Source organism: Gallus gallus, chromosome 9, assembly GCF_016699485.2.
Source record: "Gallus gallus isolate bGalGal1 chromosome 9, bGalGal1.mat.broiler.GRCg7b, whole genome shotgun sequence".
Taxonomy (NCBI): domain Eukaryota; kingdom Metazoa; phylum Chordata; class Aves; order Galliformes; family Phasianidae; genus Gallus; species Gallus gallus.
The window spans coordinates 540353-554765 of record NC_052540.1 but is presented as its reverse complement, the minus strand read 5'-3'; the positions used below and the strand labels follow the sequence as shown (position 1 = coordinate 554765).

The window sequence follows — 14413 nt, the reverse complement described above, 5'->3', positions numbered from 1 at the left end:
TGGGGAAAGGCGGCGGGACTCACCCAGGGTCCCCATCACAAGTAGGGCAGCGTTGGGGTGCAGAGATGCTGGAGAAGCAGCGGCCACAGGTGCTGCCGTGGCCTCCTCCCGGCTGGGCACCGTGCTCCTCCTTGTCTGGGACTGCAGGGAGCTGCTCTGCAGCCGTGTCTGCCTCCCGCAGCCGGCCCAGCTTGGCCACGCATGAGCTGCATTGCCACGTCCCGCTGCACAACCCCAGCACAGCAGTGAGGGGCAGTGGGGACATGAGGTACAGCTGGGCCCCACGGCAGCGCGGGGCTCACCTCGGGACACGGGGCAGCGGGGGCACCAGGCAGGGGAGGTGGAAGGCCCTGGGGCAGCCATCGCAGCAGATGAGCTCGCCGCCGTCACCGCACACTGCACACTCATCCTCGTTGTCCTGCCGTGGGTGGGGATACAGGGGCTCGCCGTCGGCAGCGGGATGCAGCCAGGCTGCAGGGGATCTTGGCACCTCCCATCCCGTCACCTCCCATCGCCAACACAAAGCCCGGGCCGTATTTGGGACGGGGATCTGGTGCTCCCAGGCTGTTGTAGGCCGGTTGACAGCGGGGTGGCAGAGCCCCGGGCTGCCTGCAGTGGGCCAGTAGAGAGGGATGTACCAGGAGCAGCGTGATGGGCAGCCCTGCTGGTGTCGGGGTGTGGGGTGGTCGGTGTATGAGTAGGTTTGGGAGGGTGGGGAGGAGTGTGTGTTTCCGTGTGTGTCCGTCCGTGCTGTGGTGTCTGCTGTGTGCGTTGCAGTTCCATAGCGGTGCTGTTGCAGGGCTGTAAGTGCGGCAGTGCCACTGTGCCACGTGTAGGGCGGGTGTGGGGGGCCGTGGTAAGGTGTAGTGAGGAGTGGATGGGTGAGGGGCGGGGAGGTGTGGGTTGCGTGGGCTTCCCTTTTGCTGTGGGGGCTTTGGGCCTTCTTTGGCATTGCGTGTTGGGCGGTGGCGGTGTGTGCAGATGGGAAGAGGGCTGGAGCCGGAGCAGCCCGTGCCTACGGCCATCCCACCCTGGTAACGCCCGATCTCGTCTGATCTCGGAAGCTAAGCAGGGTCGGGCCTGGTTAGTACTTGGATGGGAGACCTCCTGGGAATACCGGGTGCTGTAGGCTTTTGCTCCCACTTTTTCTTTCCCTCCGCTCCCGCGGGGGTCGCGCTGCCCGCAGGAGGCGTCAGCTTTCGTGTCCGGGGGCATCGTTCCGTTTTTGCTGTGTTGCCGTCACTACTGAGTTTGCGTGCGCTTTGCCTTTTGCTTGTTTTCTCACTTCTTTATGGTTGCTCTTCTTCCCTTTTCGCTCTTTTCTTTTTCTTTGCTCTCCCCGTAGTCTTGTCTCCCTCGGCCTTCCACGGCCGCAGCGGGCACTAGTCAAACGGCCCGTGTGGGTCTGCAAGGGGCCGTGCCATGCTCTGGAATGCCCACTGCAGGATCCCATCCCACGTTCCCTGTGGGATCGCACACCCGTTGTCAGTCTCCGCTCTCGCTCTATTCTCAGCCTCTCTGCTTTACCCTCTTTCTCATCTTCCTTCCCAGCGCCCCCCGGCCTGCTCTGGAGCTTCCCAGTGCACCAAGTGGTCCCTGTGAATGTGCTGCGGATGCACTCCGCGTTGTCCTACCTCACTCAGGAGGGCGTCGAGCTCTTCCCTGCTGGACATTGGGGTCGCTGCTGGCTGAGCCATTCTCTAGCTGTGGGAGGAGATGCGTCACCCCTACCTCTGGCGTGGGCTCCTTTCGGTCCTGCACGGACCGGAACCACGGCCGGGGTTCGCAGCCCCTGGGCTGTGCTCTTCTCCTCCTGCACGACAAGCTTCAGCATTGCCTCCATCTCACGCTGCCGCGTCCCTCCCCCAGCGGGCCCACTCCTTGTCCCTCGGCCCTCTCCCTCTCCCCTCTCTCCCCCCCCCCCCCCCCCCCCCCCCCTCCCCCCCCCCCCCCCCCCCCCTCTCTCTCTGTTTTGGTGTCCCTCAGGCGTCCTTTACCCAGCCCACCGCCTTCGCGTTTCCCCGCACCGGATTACCGGCCCTGGGTTGCCACCAACCTTTGCTTGCGAGAAGCAACGCGTTCTCCCAGCAGCTGCACTGCTCTCGTGGCTGCCTGTTTCTGGGATGCCCGTGCAGGAGCTGCAAAGGCCACAAGCCCTCTGCAATGCCAACTAGGTGTCTTGAAGCCTTCTGGGCAGTTGGAAGGAACGGGGAGGTGTGGGGTATGATGTGGGGAAAGGCGGCGGGGACTCACCAGGGTCCCCATCACAAGTAGGGCAGCGTTGGGGTGCAGAGATGCTGGAGAAGCAGCGGCCACAGGTGCTGCCGTGGCCTCCTCCCGGCTGGGCACCGTGCTCCTCCTTGTCTGGGACTGCAGGGAGCTGCTCTGCAGCCGTGTCTGCCTCCCGCAGCCGGCCCAGCTTGGCCACGCATGAGCTGCATTGCCACGTCCCGCTGCACACCCCAGCACAGCAGTGAGGGGCAGTGGGGACATGAGGTACAGCTGGGCCCCACGGCAGCGCGGGGCTCACCTCGGGACACGGGGCAGCGGGGGCACCAGGCAGGGGAGGTGGAAGGCCCTGGGGCAGCCATCGCAGCAGATGAGCTCGTCCGCCGTCACCGCACACTGCACACTCATCCTCGTTGTCCTGCCGTGGGTGGGGATACAGGGGCTCGCCGTCGGCAGCGGGATGCAGCCAGGCTGCAGGGGGATCTTGGCACCTCCCATCCCGTCACCTCCCATCGCCAACACAAAGCCCGGGCCGTATTTGGGACGGGGATCTGGTGCTCCCAGGCTGTTGTAGGCCGGTGACAGCGGGGGTGGCAGAGCCCCGGGCTGCCTGCAGTGGGCCAGTAGAGAGGGATGTACCAGGAGCAGCGTGATGGGCAGCCCTGCTTGTGTCGGGGTGTGGGGTGGTCGGTGTATGAGTAGGTTTGGGAGGGTGGGGAGGAGTGTGTGTTTCCGTGTGTGTCCGTCCGTGCTGTGGTGTGCTGTGTGCGTGCAGTTCCATAGCGGTGCTGTTGCAGGGCTGTAAGTGCGGCAGTGCCACTGTGCCACGTGTAGGGCGGGTGTGGGGGGCCGTGGTAAGGTGTAGTGAGGAGTGGATGGGTGAGGGGCGGGAGGTGTGGGTTGCGTGGGCTTCCCTTTGCTGTGGGGGCTTTGGGCCTTCTTTGGCATTGCGTGTTGGGCGGTGGCGGTGTGTGCAGATGGGAAGAGGGCTGGAGCCGGAGCAGCCCGTGCCTACGGCCATCCCACCCTGGTAACGCCCGATCTCGTCTGATCTCGGAAGCTAAGCAGGGTCGGGCCTGGTTAGTACTTGGATGGGAGACCTCCTGGGAATACCGGTGCTGTAGGCTTTTGCTCCCACTTTTTCTTTCCCTCCGCTCCCGCGGGGTCGCGCTGCCCGCAGGAGGCGTCAGCTTTCGTGTCCGGGGGCATCGTTCCGTTTTGCTGTGTTGCCGTCACTACTGAGTTCGCGTGCGCTTGCCTTTTGCTTGTTTTCTCACTTCTTTATTGGTTGCTCTTCTTCCTTTTCGCTCTTTTCTTTTTCTTTGCTCTCCCCGTAGTCTTGTCTCCCTCGGCCTTCCACGGCCGCAGCGGGCACTAGTCAAACGGCCCGTGTGGGTCTGCAAGGGGCCGTGCCATGCTCTGGAATGCCCACTGCAGGATCCCATCCCACGTTCCCTGTGGGATCGCACACCCGTTGTCAGTCTCCGCTCTCGCTCTATTCTCAGCCTCTCTGCTTTACCCTCTTTCTCATCTTCCTTCCCAGCGCCCCCCGGCCTGCTCTGGAGCTTCCCAGTGCACCAAGTGGTCCCTGTGAATGTGCTGCGGATGCACTCCGCGTGTCCTACCTCACTCAGGAGGGCGTCGAGCTCTTCCCTGCTGGACATGGGGTCGCTGCTGGCTGAGCCATTCTCTAGCTGTGGGAGGAGATGCGTCACCCCTACCTCTGGCGTGGGCTCCTTTCGGTCCTGCACGGACCGGAGGCCGGGGTCGCAGCCCTGGGCTGTGCTCTTCCTCCTGCACGACAGCTTCAGCATCGCCTCCATCTCGCGCTGCCGCGTCCCTCCCCCAGCGGCCACTCCTTGTCCCTCGGCCTCCTCTCCCTTCTCCCCCCCTCCCCCCCCCCCCCTCTCTCCTGTTTTGGTTTTCCTCCAGGCGCCTTTACCCAGCACCTGCCTGGGTTCCCCGCACCGGTACCGGCCCTGGGTGCGCCTCTCTCAGACCTCACTGAAGGGCTGACTACTGCCGCTGGGGAGGATTTGTGGTTGGAAATCCCTCCTTGGTGAAGCCTTCCCCCGCAGACCTGGAATCTTCTGATACGGGTGAGCAATCCTCTTCCCTTTCTTATAGCACCTCTCTACTGTGCAGGTAGTACGGGTATAGCATGATAGACTGGAAAGCATATCGTAGGGGCTATTCTGTCTGCATAAGAGACCCTCAGCAAAAGAAAAGCAGACTTAACAACATCGAGAAGCCAGGGCCTCAGCACGAGGATTGCCTCGCTCCGGTGGGTAGGTTGGGGTGCAACAGGCAGGCATGGAGATACTCCCCTCTCTCCTCCTTCCAAGCTTATCCCTATGCAAGGACAAGCAGATGTGCAGAAACGGGGACTGAGTGTGGAACGAGCACATGTGAGAAGTTAGCTAATTAGCAGTATGTGCTTAGCTAGCAGTCATTTGTTGTTGATCCAGTATCCGTGTGTTTAGCTGAGCGTCAGGAAGATGGTGAACCTGAAGTACTCAGCCAATGGGGAACCAGGGGAGAAAGAGACGAGCGTCGAGTCATGGGGCAGCAACCATGTAAGGCTGTTTTCTGCGAGCCCCGCCGCTGCCATGGCAAACAGAGTCTGCTTTATGAGAGATACGTCCTGGTGGGTTGTGGGATATTTCCCACACGGTCCCGTCTCCTCCCATCGCCAACACAAAGCCCGGGCCGTATTTGGGACGGGGATCTGGTGCTCCCAGGCTTGTTGTAGGCCCGGTGACAGCGGGGTGGCAGAGCCCGGGCTGCCTGCAGTGGGCCAGTAGAGAGGGATGTACCAGGAGCAGCGTGATGGGCAGCCCTGCTGGTGTCGGGGGTGTGGGGTGGTCGGTGTATGAGTAGGTTTGGGAGGGTGGGGAGGAGTGTGTGTTTCCGTGTGTGTCAGTCCGTGCTGTGGTGTGCTGTGTGCGTGCAGTTCCATAGCGGTGCTGTTGCAGGGCTGTAAGTGCGGCAGTGCCACTGTGCACGTGTAGGGCGGGTGTGGGGGGCCGTGGTAAGGTGTAGTGAGGAGTGGATGGGTGAGGGGCGGGGAGGTGTGGGTTGCGTGGGCTTCCCTTTTGCTGTGGGGGCTTTGGGCCTTCTTTGGCATTGCGTGTTGGGCGGTGGCGGTGTGTGCAGATGGGAAGAGGGCTGGAGCCGGAGCAGCCCGTGCCTACGGCCATCCCACCCTGGTAACGCCCGATCTCGTCTGATCTCGGAAGCTAAGCAGGGTCGGGCCTGGTTAGTACTTGGATGGGAGACCTCCTGGGAATACCGGGTGCTGTAGGCTTTTGCTCCCACTTTTTCTTTCCCTCCGCTCCCGCGGGGTCGCGCTGCCCGCAGGAGGCGTCAGCTTTCGTGTCCGGGGGCATCGTTCCGTTTTGCTGTGTTGCCGTCACTACTGAGTTCGCGTGCGCTTTGCCTTTTGCTTGTTTTCTCACTTCTTTATTGGTTGCTCTTCTTCCTTTTCGCTCTTTTCTTTTCTTTGCTCTCCCCGTAGTCTTGTCTCCCTCGGCCTTCCACGGCCGCAGCGGGCACTAGTCAAACGGCCCGTGTGGGTCTGCAAGGGGCCGTGCCATGCTCTGGAATGCCCACTGCAGGATCCCATCCCACGTTCCCTGTGGGATCGCACACCCGTTGTCAGTCTCCGCTCTCGCTCTATTCTCAGCCTCTCTGCTTTACCCTCTTTCTCATCTTCCTTCCCAGCGCCCCCCGGCCTGCTCTGGAGCTTCCCAGTGCACCAAGTGGTCCCTGTGAATGTGCTGCGGATGCACTCCGCGTGTCCTACCTCACTCAGGAGGGCGTCGAGCTCTTCCCTGCTGGACATGGGGTCGCTGCTGGCTGAGCCATTCTCTAGCTGTGGGAGGAGATGCGTCACCCCTACCTCTGGCCGTGGGCTCCTTTCGGTCCTGCACGGACCGGAGGCCGGGGGTCGCAGCCCTGGGCTGTGCTCTTCCTCCTGCACGACAGCTTCAGCATCGCCTCATCTCACGCTGCCGCGTCCTCCCCAGCGGCCACTCCTTGTCCCTCGGCCTCCTCTCCCTCTCTCCCCCCCACCCCCCCCACCCCCCCTCTTCTCTGTTTTGGTTGTTCCTCCAGGCGCCTTTACCCAGCACGCCTGGGTTCCCCGCACCGGTACCGGCCCTGGGTGCACCAACCTTTGCTGCGAGAAGCACGCGTTCTCCAGCAGCTGCAATGCTCTCGTGGCTGCCTGTTTCTGGATGCCGTGCAGGAGCTGCAAAGCCACAGCCCTATGCAAGCCAACGAGGTGTCTTGAAGCCTTCTGGGCAGTTGGAAGGAACGGGGAGGTGTGGGGTATGATGTGGGGAAAGGCCGGCGGGGACTCACCCAGGGTCCCATCACAAGTAGGGCAGCGTTGGGGTGCAGAGATGCTGGAGAAGCAGCGGCCACAGGTGCTGCCGTGGCCTCCTCCCGGCTGGGCACCGTGCTCCTCCTTGTCTGGGACTGCAGGGAGCTGCTCTGCAGCCGTGTCTGCCTCCCGCAGCCGGCCCAGCTTGGCCACGCATGAGCTGCATTGCCACGTCCCGCTGCACAACCCCAGCACAGCAGTGAGGGGCAGTGGGGACATGAGGTACAGCTGGGCCCCACGGCAGCGCGGGGGCTCACCTCGGGACACGGGGCAAGCGGGGGCACCAGGCAGGGGAGGTGGAAGGCCCTGGGGCAGCCATCGCAGCAGATGAGCTCGACGCCGTCACCGCACATGCACACTTCATCTCGTTGTCCTGCCGTGGGTGGGGATACAGGGGCTCGCAGTCGGCAGCGGGATGCAGCAGCTGCAGGGGATCTTCGGCACCTACATTCCCGTCACTCCACACGCCAACACAAAGCCCGGGCCGTATTGGGACGGGGATCTGGTGCTCCCAGGCTGTTGTAGGCCGGTGACAGCGGGGTGGCAGAGCCCCGGGCTGCCTGCCGGGGCCAGTAGAGAGGGATGTACCAGGAGCAGCGTGATGGGCACCCTGTGGTGTCCGGGGGTGTGGGGTGGTCGGTGTATGAGTAGGTATGTGGTAGGGTGGGGAGGAGTGTGTTTTTCCGTATTGTGGTCGCGTACGTGAGTGGGTAAGTGCTGTGTGCGTTGCAGTTCCATAGCGGTGCATGTTGCAGGCTTAAGGGCGGCAGTGCCACTTGCCACGTGTAGGGCGGGTGTGGGGGGCCTGGTAAGGGGTAGTGAGGAGTGGATGGGTGAGGGCGTGGGAGGTGTGGGTTGCGTGGGCTTCCCTTTTTGCTGTGGGGCTTGGGCCTTCTTTGGCATTGCGTGTTGGGCGGTGGCGGTGTGTGCAGATGGGAAGAGGGCTGGAGACGGAGCAGCCCGTGCCTACGGCCATCCCACCCTGGTAACGCCCGATCTCGTCTGATCTCGGAAGCTAAGCAGGGTCGGGCCTGGTTAGTAACTTGGATGGAGGACCTCCTGGAAACCGGGTGCTGTAGCTTTTGCCTACCAATTTTCTTTCCCTCCGCTCCCGCGGGGTCGCGCTGCCCGCAGGAGGCGTCAGCTTTCGTGTCCGGGGGCATCGTTCCGTTTTGCTGTGTTGCCGTCACTACTGAGTTCGCGTGCGCTTTGCCTTTTGCTGTTTTCTCACTTCTTTATTGGTTGCTCTTCTTCCTTTTCGCTCTTTTTCTTTTCTTTGCTCTCCCCGTAGTCTTGTCTCCTCGCCTTCCACTGCCGCAGCGGGCACTAGTCAAACGGCCCGTGTGGGTCTGAAAGGGGCGTTGCCTGCTCTGGAATGCCCACTGCAGGATCCCATCCACGTTCCCTGTGGGATCGCACACCCGTTTGTCAGCTCTCCGCTCTCGCTCTATTCTCAGCCTCTCTGCTTTACCCTCGTTCTCATCTTCTTCCCAGCGCCCACGGCCTGCTCTGGAGCTTACAGTGCACCAAGTGGTCCCTGTGAATGTGTGCTGGATGCACTCCGCGTGTCCTACCTCACTCAGTAGGGCGTCGAGCTCTTCCCTGCTGGACATGGGTCGCTGCTGGCTGAGCCATTCTCTAGCTGTGGGAGGAGATGCGTCACCCCTACCTCTGGCCGTGGGCTCCTTTCGGGCCTGCACGGACCGGAGGCCGGGGTCGCAGACCCGGGCTGTGCTCTTCCTCCTGCACGACAGCTTCAGCATCGCCTCCACTCACGCTGCCGGTCCTCTCCCCAGCGGCCACTCCTTGGCCCTCGGCCGCCTCCTCTCCCCCCCCCTCCCCCCCCCCCCCCCCCCTCTCTCGTTTTGGTGTTCCTCCAGGCGCCTTTACCCAGCACCGCCCTGCGTTCCCGCACCGGTACCGGCCCTGGGTGCACCAACTCTTTGCTGCGAGAAGCACGCGTTCTCCAGCAGCTGCACTGCTCTCGTGCTGCCTGTTTCTGGGATGCCCGTGCAGGAGCTGCAAAGCCACAGCCCTCTGCAAGCCAACGAGGTGTCTTGAAGCCTTCTGGGCAGTTGGAAGGAACGGGGAGGTGTGGGGGTATGATGTGGGGAAAGGCGGCGGGGACTCACCCAGGGTCCCCCATCACAAGTAGGGCAGCGTTGGGGTGCAGAGATGCTGGAGAAAGCAGCGGCCACAGGTGCTGCCCGTGGCCTCCTCCCGGCTGGGCACCGTGCTCCTCCTTGTCTGGGACTGCAGGGAGCTGCTCTGCAGCCGTGTCTGCCTCCCGCATCCGGGCCCAGCTTGGCCACGCAGAGCTGCATCTGCCACGTCCCGCTGCACAACCCCAGCACAGCAGTGAGGGGCAGTGGGGACATGAGGTACAGCTGGGCCCCACGGCAGCGCGGGGCTCACCTCGGGACAGGGGGCAGGGGGGTGGGGGCGGCACCAGGCAGGGGAGTGGAAGGCCTGGGCAGCCATCGCAGCAGATGGAGCTCGCCGCCGTCACCGCACACTGCACACTAATCCTCGGTCCGGCCCGTGGGTGGGGATACAGGGGCTCGCCGTCGGCAGCGGGATGCAGCCAGGCTGCAGGGGATCTTGGCACCTCCCATCCCGTCACCTACCCATCGCCAACACAAAGGCCCGCGGCCGTATTTGGGACGGGGATTGGGTGCTCCCCCAGGCTGTTGTAGGCCGGTGGACAGCGGGGTGGCAGAGCCCCGGGCTGCCTGCAGTGGGCCAGTAAGAGAGGGATGTACCAGGAGCAAGCGTGATGGGCAGCCCGGCTGGTGTCGGGGGTGGGGGTGGTCGGTGTATGAGTAGGTTTGGGAGGGTGGGAGGAGTGTGTGTTTCCGTGTGTGTCCGTCCGTGCTGTGGTGTGCTGTGTGCGTGCAGTTCCATAGCGGTGCTGTTGCAGGGCTGTAAGTGCGGCAGTGCCACTGTGCCACGTGTAGGGCGGGTGTGGGGGGCCGCGTAAGGTGTAGTGAGGAGTGGATGGGTGAGGGGCGGGGAGGTGTGGGTTGCGTGGGCTTCCCTTTTTGCTGTGGGGGCTTTGGGCCTTCTTTGGCATTGCGTGTTGGGCGGTGGCGGATTTGTGTGCAGATGGGAAGAGGGCTGGAGCCGGAGCAGCCCGTGCCTACGGCCATCCCACCCTGGTAACGCCCGATCTCGTCTGATCTCGGAAGCTAAGCAGGGTCGGGCCTGGTTAGTACTTGGATGGGAGACCTCCTGGGAATACCGGGTGCTGTAGGCTTTTGCTCCCACTTTTTCTTTCCCTCCGCTCCCGCGGGGTCGCGCTGCCCGCAGGAGGCGTCAGCTTTCGTGTCCGGGGGCATCGTTCCGTTTTGCTGTGTTGCCGTCACTACTGAGTTCGCGTGCGCTTTGCCTTTTGCTTGTTTTCTCACTTCTTTATTGGTTGCTCTTCTTCCTTTTCGCTCTTTTCTTTTCTTTGCTCTCCCCGTAGTCTTGTCTCCCTCGGCCTTCCACGGCCGCAGCGGGCACTAGTCAAACGGCCCGTGTGGGTCTGCAAGGGGCCGTGCCATGCTCTGGAATGCCCACTGCAGGATCCCATCCCACGTTCCCTGTGGGATCGCACCACCGTTGTCAGTCTCCGCTCTCGCTCTATTCTCAGCCTCTCTGCTTTACCCTCTTTCTCATCTTCCTTCCCAGCGCCCCCCGGCCTGCTCTGGAGCTTCCCAGTGCACCAAGTGGTCCCTGTGAATGTGCTGCGGATGCACTCCGCGTGTCCTACCTCACTCAGGAGGGCGTCGAGCTCTTCCCTGCTGGACATGGGGTCGCTGCTGGCTGAGCCATTCTCTAGCTGTGGGAGGAGATGCGTCACCCCTACCTCTGGCCGTGGGCTCCTTTCGGTCCTGCACGGACCGGAGGCCGGGGTCGCAGCCCCTGGGCTGTGCTCTTCCTCCTGCACGACAGCTTCAGCATCGCCTCCATCTCACGCTGCCGCGTCCCTCCCCCAGGGCCACTCCTTGTCCCTCGGCCTCCTCTCCTCTCTCCCCCCCCCCCCCCCCCCCCCCCCCCCTCCCCCCCCCCCCCCCCCCCCCCCCCCCCCCCCCCCCCCCCCCCCCCCCCCCCCCCCCCCCCCCCCCCCCCCCCCCCCCCCCCCACCCCCCCCCCCCCCCCCCCCCCCCCCCCCCTCTCTCTCTGTTTCTGGTTTCCTCCAGGCGCCTTTACCAGCACTGCCTGGGTTCCCCGCACCGGTAACGGCCCTGGGGTGCTCTCCAGCCTCACTGAAGGGCTGACTGCGCGGGGAGGATTTGTGGTGGAAATCCCTCCTTGGTGAAGGCAGACCTGGAACTCTGATACGGGTGAGCAATCCTCTTCCCTTTCTTATAGCACATCTTACGTGCAGAGATGCGGGTATAGCATGATAGACTGGAAAGATATCGTAGGGGCTATTCTGTCTGCATAAGAGACCCTCAGCCAAAGAAAAGGGACTAACAACATCGAGAGCCAGGGCTCAGCACGAGGATGCTCGCTCCGGTGGGTCGGTTGGGCTTGCAACAGGAGGCATGGAGATACTCCCCTCTCCCTCCTTCCACTTATCCCTATGCAAGACAAGCAGTGTGCAGAAACGGGGACTGAGGGTGGAACGAGCACATGTGAGAAGTTAGTAATAGCAGTATGTGCTAGCTAGCAGTCATTTGGGATCCAGTATCGGTGGGCACCAGGCAGGGGAGGTGAACCTGAAGGCCCTGGGGAGCCATCGGAGAGAAAGAGCAGAGCGTCGAGTCAGGGGCAGCACTGTAACACTGTTTCCTGCGTTGCCCTGCCGCTGGGTGGGATACAGGGTCGGCTTTAGAGAGATACCGTCCAGGTGGGTTGTGGGATCTTTCCAACACGGTCCCGTCACCTCCCCATCGCCAACACAAAGCCCGGGCCGTATTTGGGACGGGGATCTGGTGCTCCCAGGCTGTTGTAGGCCGGTGACAGCGGGGTGGCAGAGCCCCGGGCTGCCTTGCAGTGGGCCAGTAGAGAGGGATGTACCAGGAGCAGCGTGATGGGCAGCCCTGCTGGTGTCGGGGTGTGGGGTGGTCGGTGTATGAGTAGGTTTGGGAGGGTGGGGAGGAGTGTGTGTTTCCGTGTGTGTCCGTCCGTGCTGTGGTGTGCTGTGTGCGTGCAGTTCCATAGCGGTGCTGTTGCAGGGCTGTAAGTGCGGCAGTGCCACTGTGCCACGTGTAGGGCGGGTGTGGGGGGCCGTGGTAAGGTGTAGTGAGGAGTGGATGGGTGAGGGGCGGGGAGGTGTGGGTTGCGTGGGCTTCCCTTTTGCTGTGGGGGCTTTGGGCCTTCTTTGGCATTGCGTGTTGGGCGGTGGCGGTGTGTGCAGATGGGAAGAGGGCTGGAGCCGGAGCAGCCCGTGCCTACGGCCATCCCACCCTGGTAACGCCCGATCTCGTCTGATCTCGGAAGCTAAGCAGGGTCGGGCCTGGTTAGTACTTGGATGGGAGACCTCCTGGGAATACCGGGTGCTGTAGGCTTTTGCTCCCACTTTTTCTTTCCCTCCGCTCCCGCGGGGTCGCGCTGCCCGCAGGAGGCGTCAGCTTTCGTGTCCGGGGGCATCGTTCCGTTTTGCTGTGTTGCCGTCACTACTGAGTTTGCGTGCGCTTTGCCTTTTGCTTGTTTTCTCACTTCTTTATTGGTTGCTCTTCTTCCTTTTCGCTCTTTTCTTTTCTTTGCTCTCCCCGTAGGTCTTGTCTCCCTCGGCCTTCCACGGCCGCAGCGGGCACTAGTCAAACGGCCCGTGTGGGTCTGCAAGGGGCCGTGCCATGCTCTGGAATGCCCACTGCAGGATCCCATCCCACGTTCCCTGTGGGATCGCACACCCGTTGTCAGTCTCCGCTCTCGCTCTATTCTCAGCCTCTCTGCTTACCCTCTTTCTCATCTTCCTTCCCAGCGCCCCCCGGCCTGCTCTGGAGCTTCCCAGTGCACCAAGTGGTCCCTGTGAATGTGCTGCGGATGCACTCCGCGTGTCCTACCTCACTCAGGAGGGCGTCGAGCTCTTCCCTGCTGGACATGGGGTCGCTGCTGGCTGAGCCATTCTCTAGCTGTGGGAGGAGATGCGTCACCCCTACCTCTGGCCGTGGGCTCCTTTCGGTCCTGCACGGGACCGGAGGCCGGGGTCGCAGCCCTGGGCTGTGCTCTTCCTCCTGCACGACAGCTTCAGCATTGCCTCCATCTCACGCTGCCGCGTCCCTCCCCCAGCGGCCACATCCTTGTCCCTCGGCCTCCTCTCCCTCTCTCCCACCACCCCCCCCCTCTCTCTTCTGTTTTGGTGTTCCTCCGGCGCCTTTACCCAGCACCGCCTGCGTTCCCCGCACCGGTACCGGCCCTGGGTGCACCAACCTTTGCTGCGAGAAGCACGCGTTCTCCAGCAGCTGCACTGCTCTCGTGCTGCCTGTTTCTGGGATGCCCGTGCAGGAGCTGCAAAAGCCACAGCCCTCTGCAAGCAACGAGGTGTCTTGAAGCCTTCTGGGCAGTTGGAAGGAACGGGGGAGGTGTGGGGTATGATGTGGGGAAAGGCGGCGGGGACTCACCCAGGGTCCCCATCACAAGTAGGGCAGCGTTGGGGTGCAGAGATGCTGGAGAAGCAGCGGCCACAGGTGCTGCCGTGGCCTCCTCCCGGCTGGGCACCGTGCTCCTCCTTGTCTGGGACTGCAGGGAGCTGCTCTGCAGCCGTGTCTGCCTCCCGCAGCCGGCCCAGCTTGGCCACGCATGAGCTGCATTGCCACGTCCCGCTGCACAACCCCAGCACAGCAGTGAGGGGCAGTGGGGACATGAGGTACAGCTGGGCCCCACGGCAGCGCGGGGCCTCACCTCGGGACACGGGGCAGCGGGGGCACCAGGCAGGGGAGGTGGAAGGCCCTGGGGCAGCCATCGCAGCAGATGAGCTCGCCGCCGTCACCGCACACTGCACACTCATCCTCGTTGTCCTGCCGTGGGTGGGGATACAGGGGCTCGCCGTCGGCAGCGGGATGCAGCCAGGCTGCAGGGGATCTTGGCACCTCCCATCCCGTCACCTCCCATCGCCAACACAAAGCCCGGGCCGTATTTGGGACGGGGATCTGGTGCTCCCAGGCTGTTGTAGGCCGGTGACAGCGGGGGTGGCAGAGCCCCGGGCTGCCTGCAGTGGGCCAGTAGAGAGGGATGTACCAGGAGCAGCGTGATGGGCAGCCCTGCTGGTGTCGGGGTGTGGGGTGGTCGGTGTATGAGTAGGTTTGGGAGGGTGGGGAGGAGTGTGTGTTTCCGTGTGTGTCCGTCCGTGCTGTGGTGTGCTGTGTGCGTGCAGTTCCATAGCGGTGCTGTTGCAGGGCTGTAAGTGCGGCAGTGCCACTGTGCCACGTGTAGGGCGGGTGTGGGGGGGCCGTGGTAAGGTGTAGTGAGGAGTGGATGGGTGAGGGGCGGGGAGGTGTGGGTTGCGTGGGCTTCCCTTTTGCTGTGGGGGCTTTGGGCCTTCTTTGGCATTGCGTGTTGGGCGGTGGCGGTGTGTGCAGATGGGAAGAGGGCTGGAGCCGGAGCAGCCCGTGCCTACGGCCATCCCACCCTGGTAACGCCCGATCTCGTCTGATCTCGGAAGCTAAGCAGGGTCGGGCCTGGTTAGTACTTGGATGGGAGACCTCCTGGGAATACCGGGTGCTGTAGGCTTTTGCTCCCACTTTTTCTTTCCCTCCGCTCCCGCGGGGTCGCGCTGCCCGCAGGAGGCGTCAGCTTTCGTGTCCGGGGGCATCGTTCCGTTTTGCTGTGTTGCCGTCACTACTGAGTTCGCGTGCGCTTTGCCTT

At 63.2% G+C, this 14413-nt stretch overlaps 6 non-coding genes and 1 pseudogene across 6 annotated transcripts; all 7 read left to right on the top strand.

Annotated features, from left to right (window-relative positions):
* The first annotated feature begins 1013 nt into the window (after window positions 1-1013).
* Window positions 1014-1132, top strand: LOC112533073. Its single transcript, XR_003076855.2, has one exon. It is a non-coding gene; the product is annotated as a 5S ribosomal RNA (ribosomal RNA).
* Window positions 1133-3238: 2106 nt separating this feature from the next.
* LOC112533074 lies at window positions 3239-3356 on the top strand. Its single transcript, XR_005862513.1, has one exon. It is a non-coding gene; the product is annotated as a 5S ribosomal RNA (ribosomal RNA).
* Window positions 3357-5417: 2061 nt separating this feature from the next.
* On the top strand, window positions 5418-5536 carry LOC112533075. Its single transcript, XR_005862509.1, has one exon. It is a non-coding gene; the product is annotated as a 5S ribosomal RNA (ribosomal RNA).
* A 2044-nt stretch (window positions 5537-7580) lies between these two features.
* On the top strand, window positions 7581-7698 carry LOC112533078 (annotated as a pseudogene).
* Window positions 7699-9753: 2055 nt separating this feature from the next.
* On the top strand, window positions 9754-9872 carry LOC112533062. Its single transcript, XR_003076844.2, has one exon. It is a non-coding gene; the product is annotated as a 5S ribosomal RNA (ribosomal RNA).
* A 2123-nt stretch (window positions 9873-11995) lies between these two features.
* On the top strand, window positions 11996-12114 carry LOC112533069. The gene has a single exon (XR_003076851.2). It is a non-coding gene; the product is annotated as a 5S ribosomal RNA (ribosomal RNA).
* A 2045-nt stretch (window positions 12115-14159) lies between these two features.
* Window positions 14160-14278, top strand: LOC112533116. Its single transcript, XR_003076886.1, has one exon. It is a non-coding gene; the product is annotated as a 5S ribosomal RNA (ribosomal RNA).
* The last annotated feature ends 135 nt before the right edge of the window (window positions 14279-14413 follow it).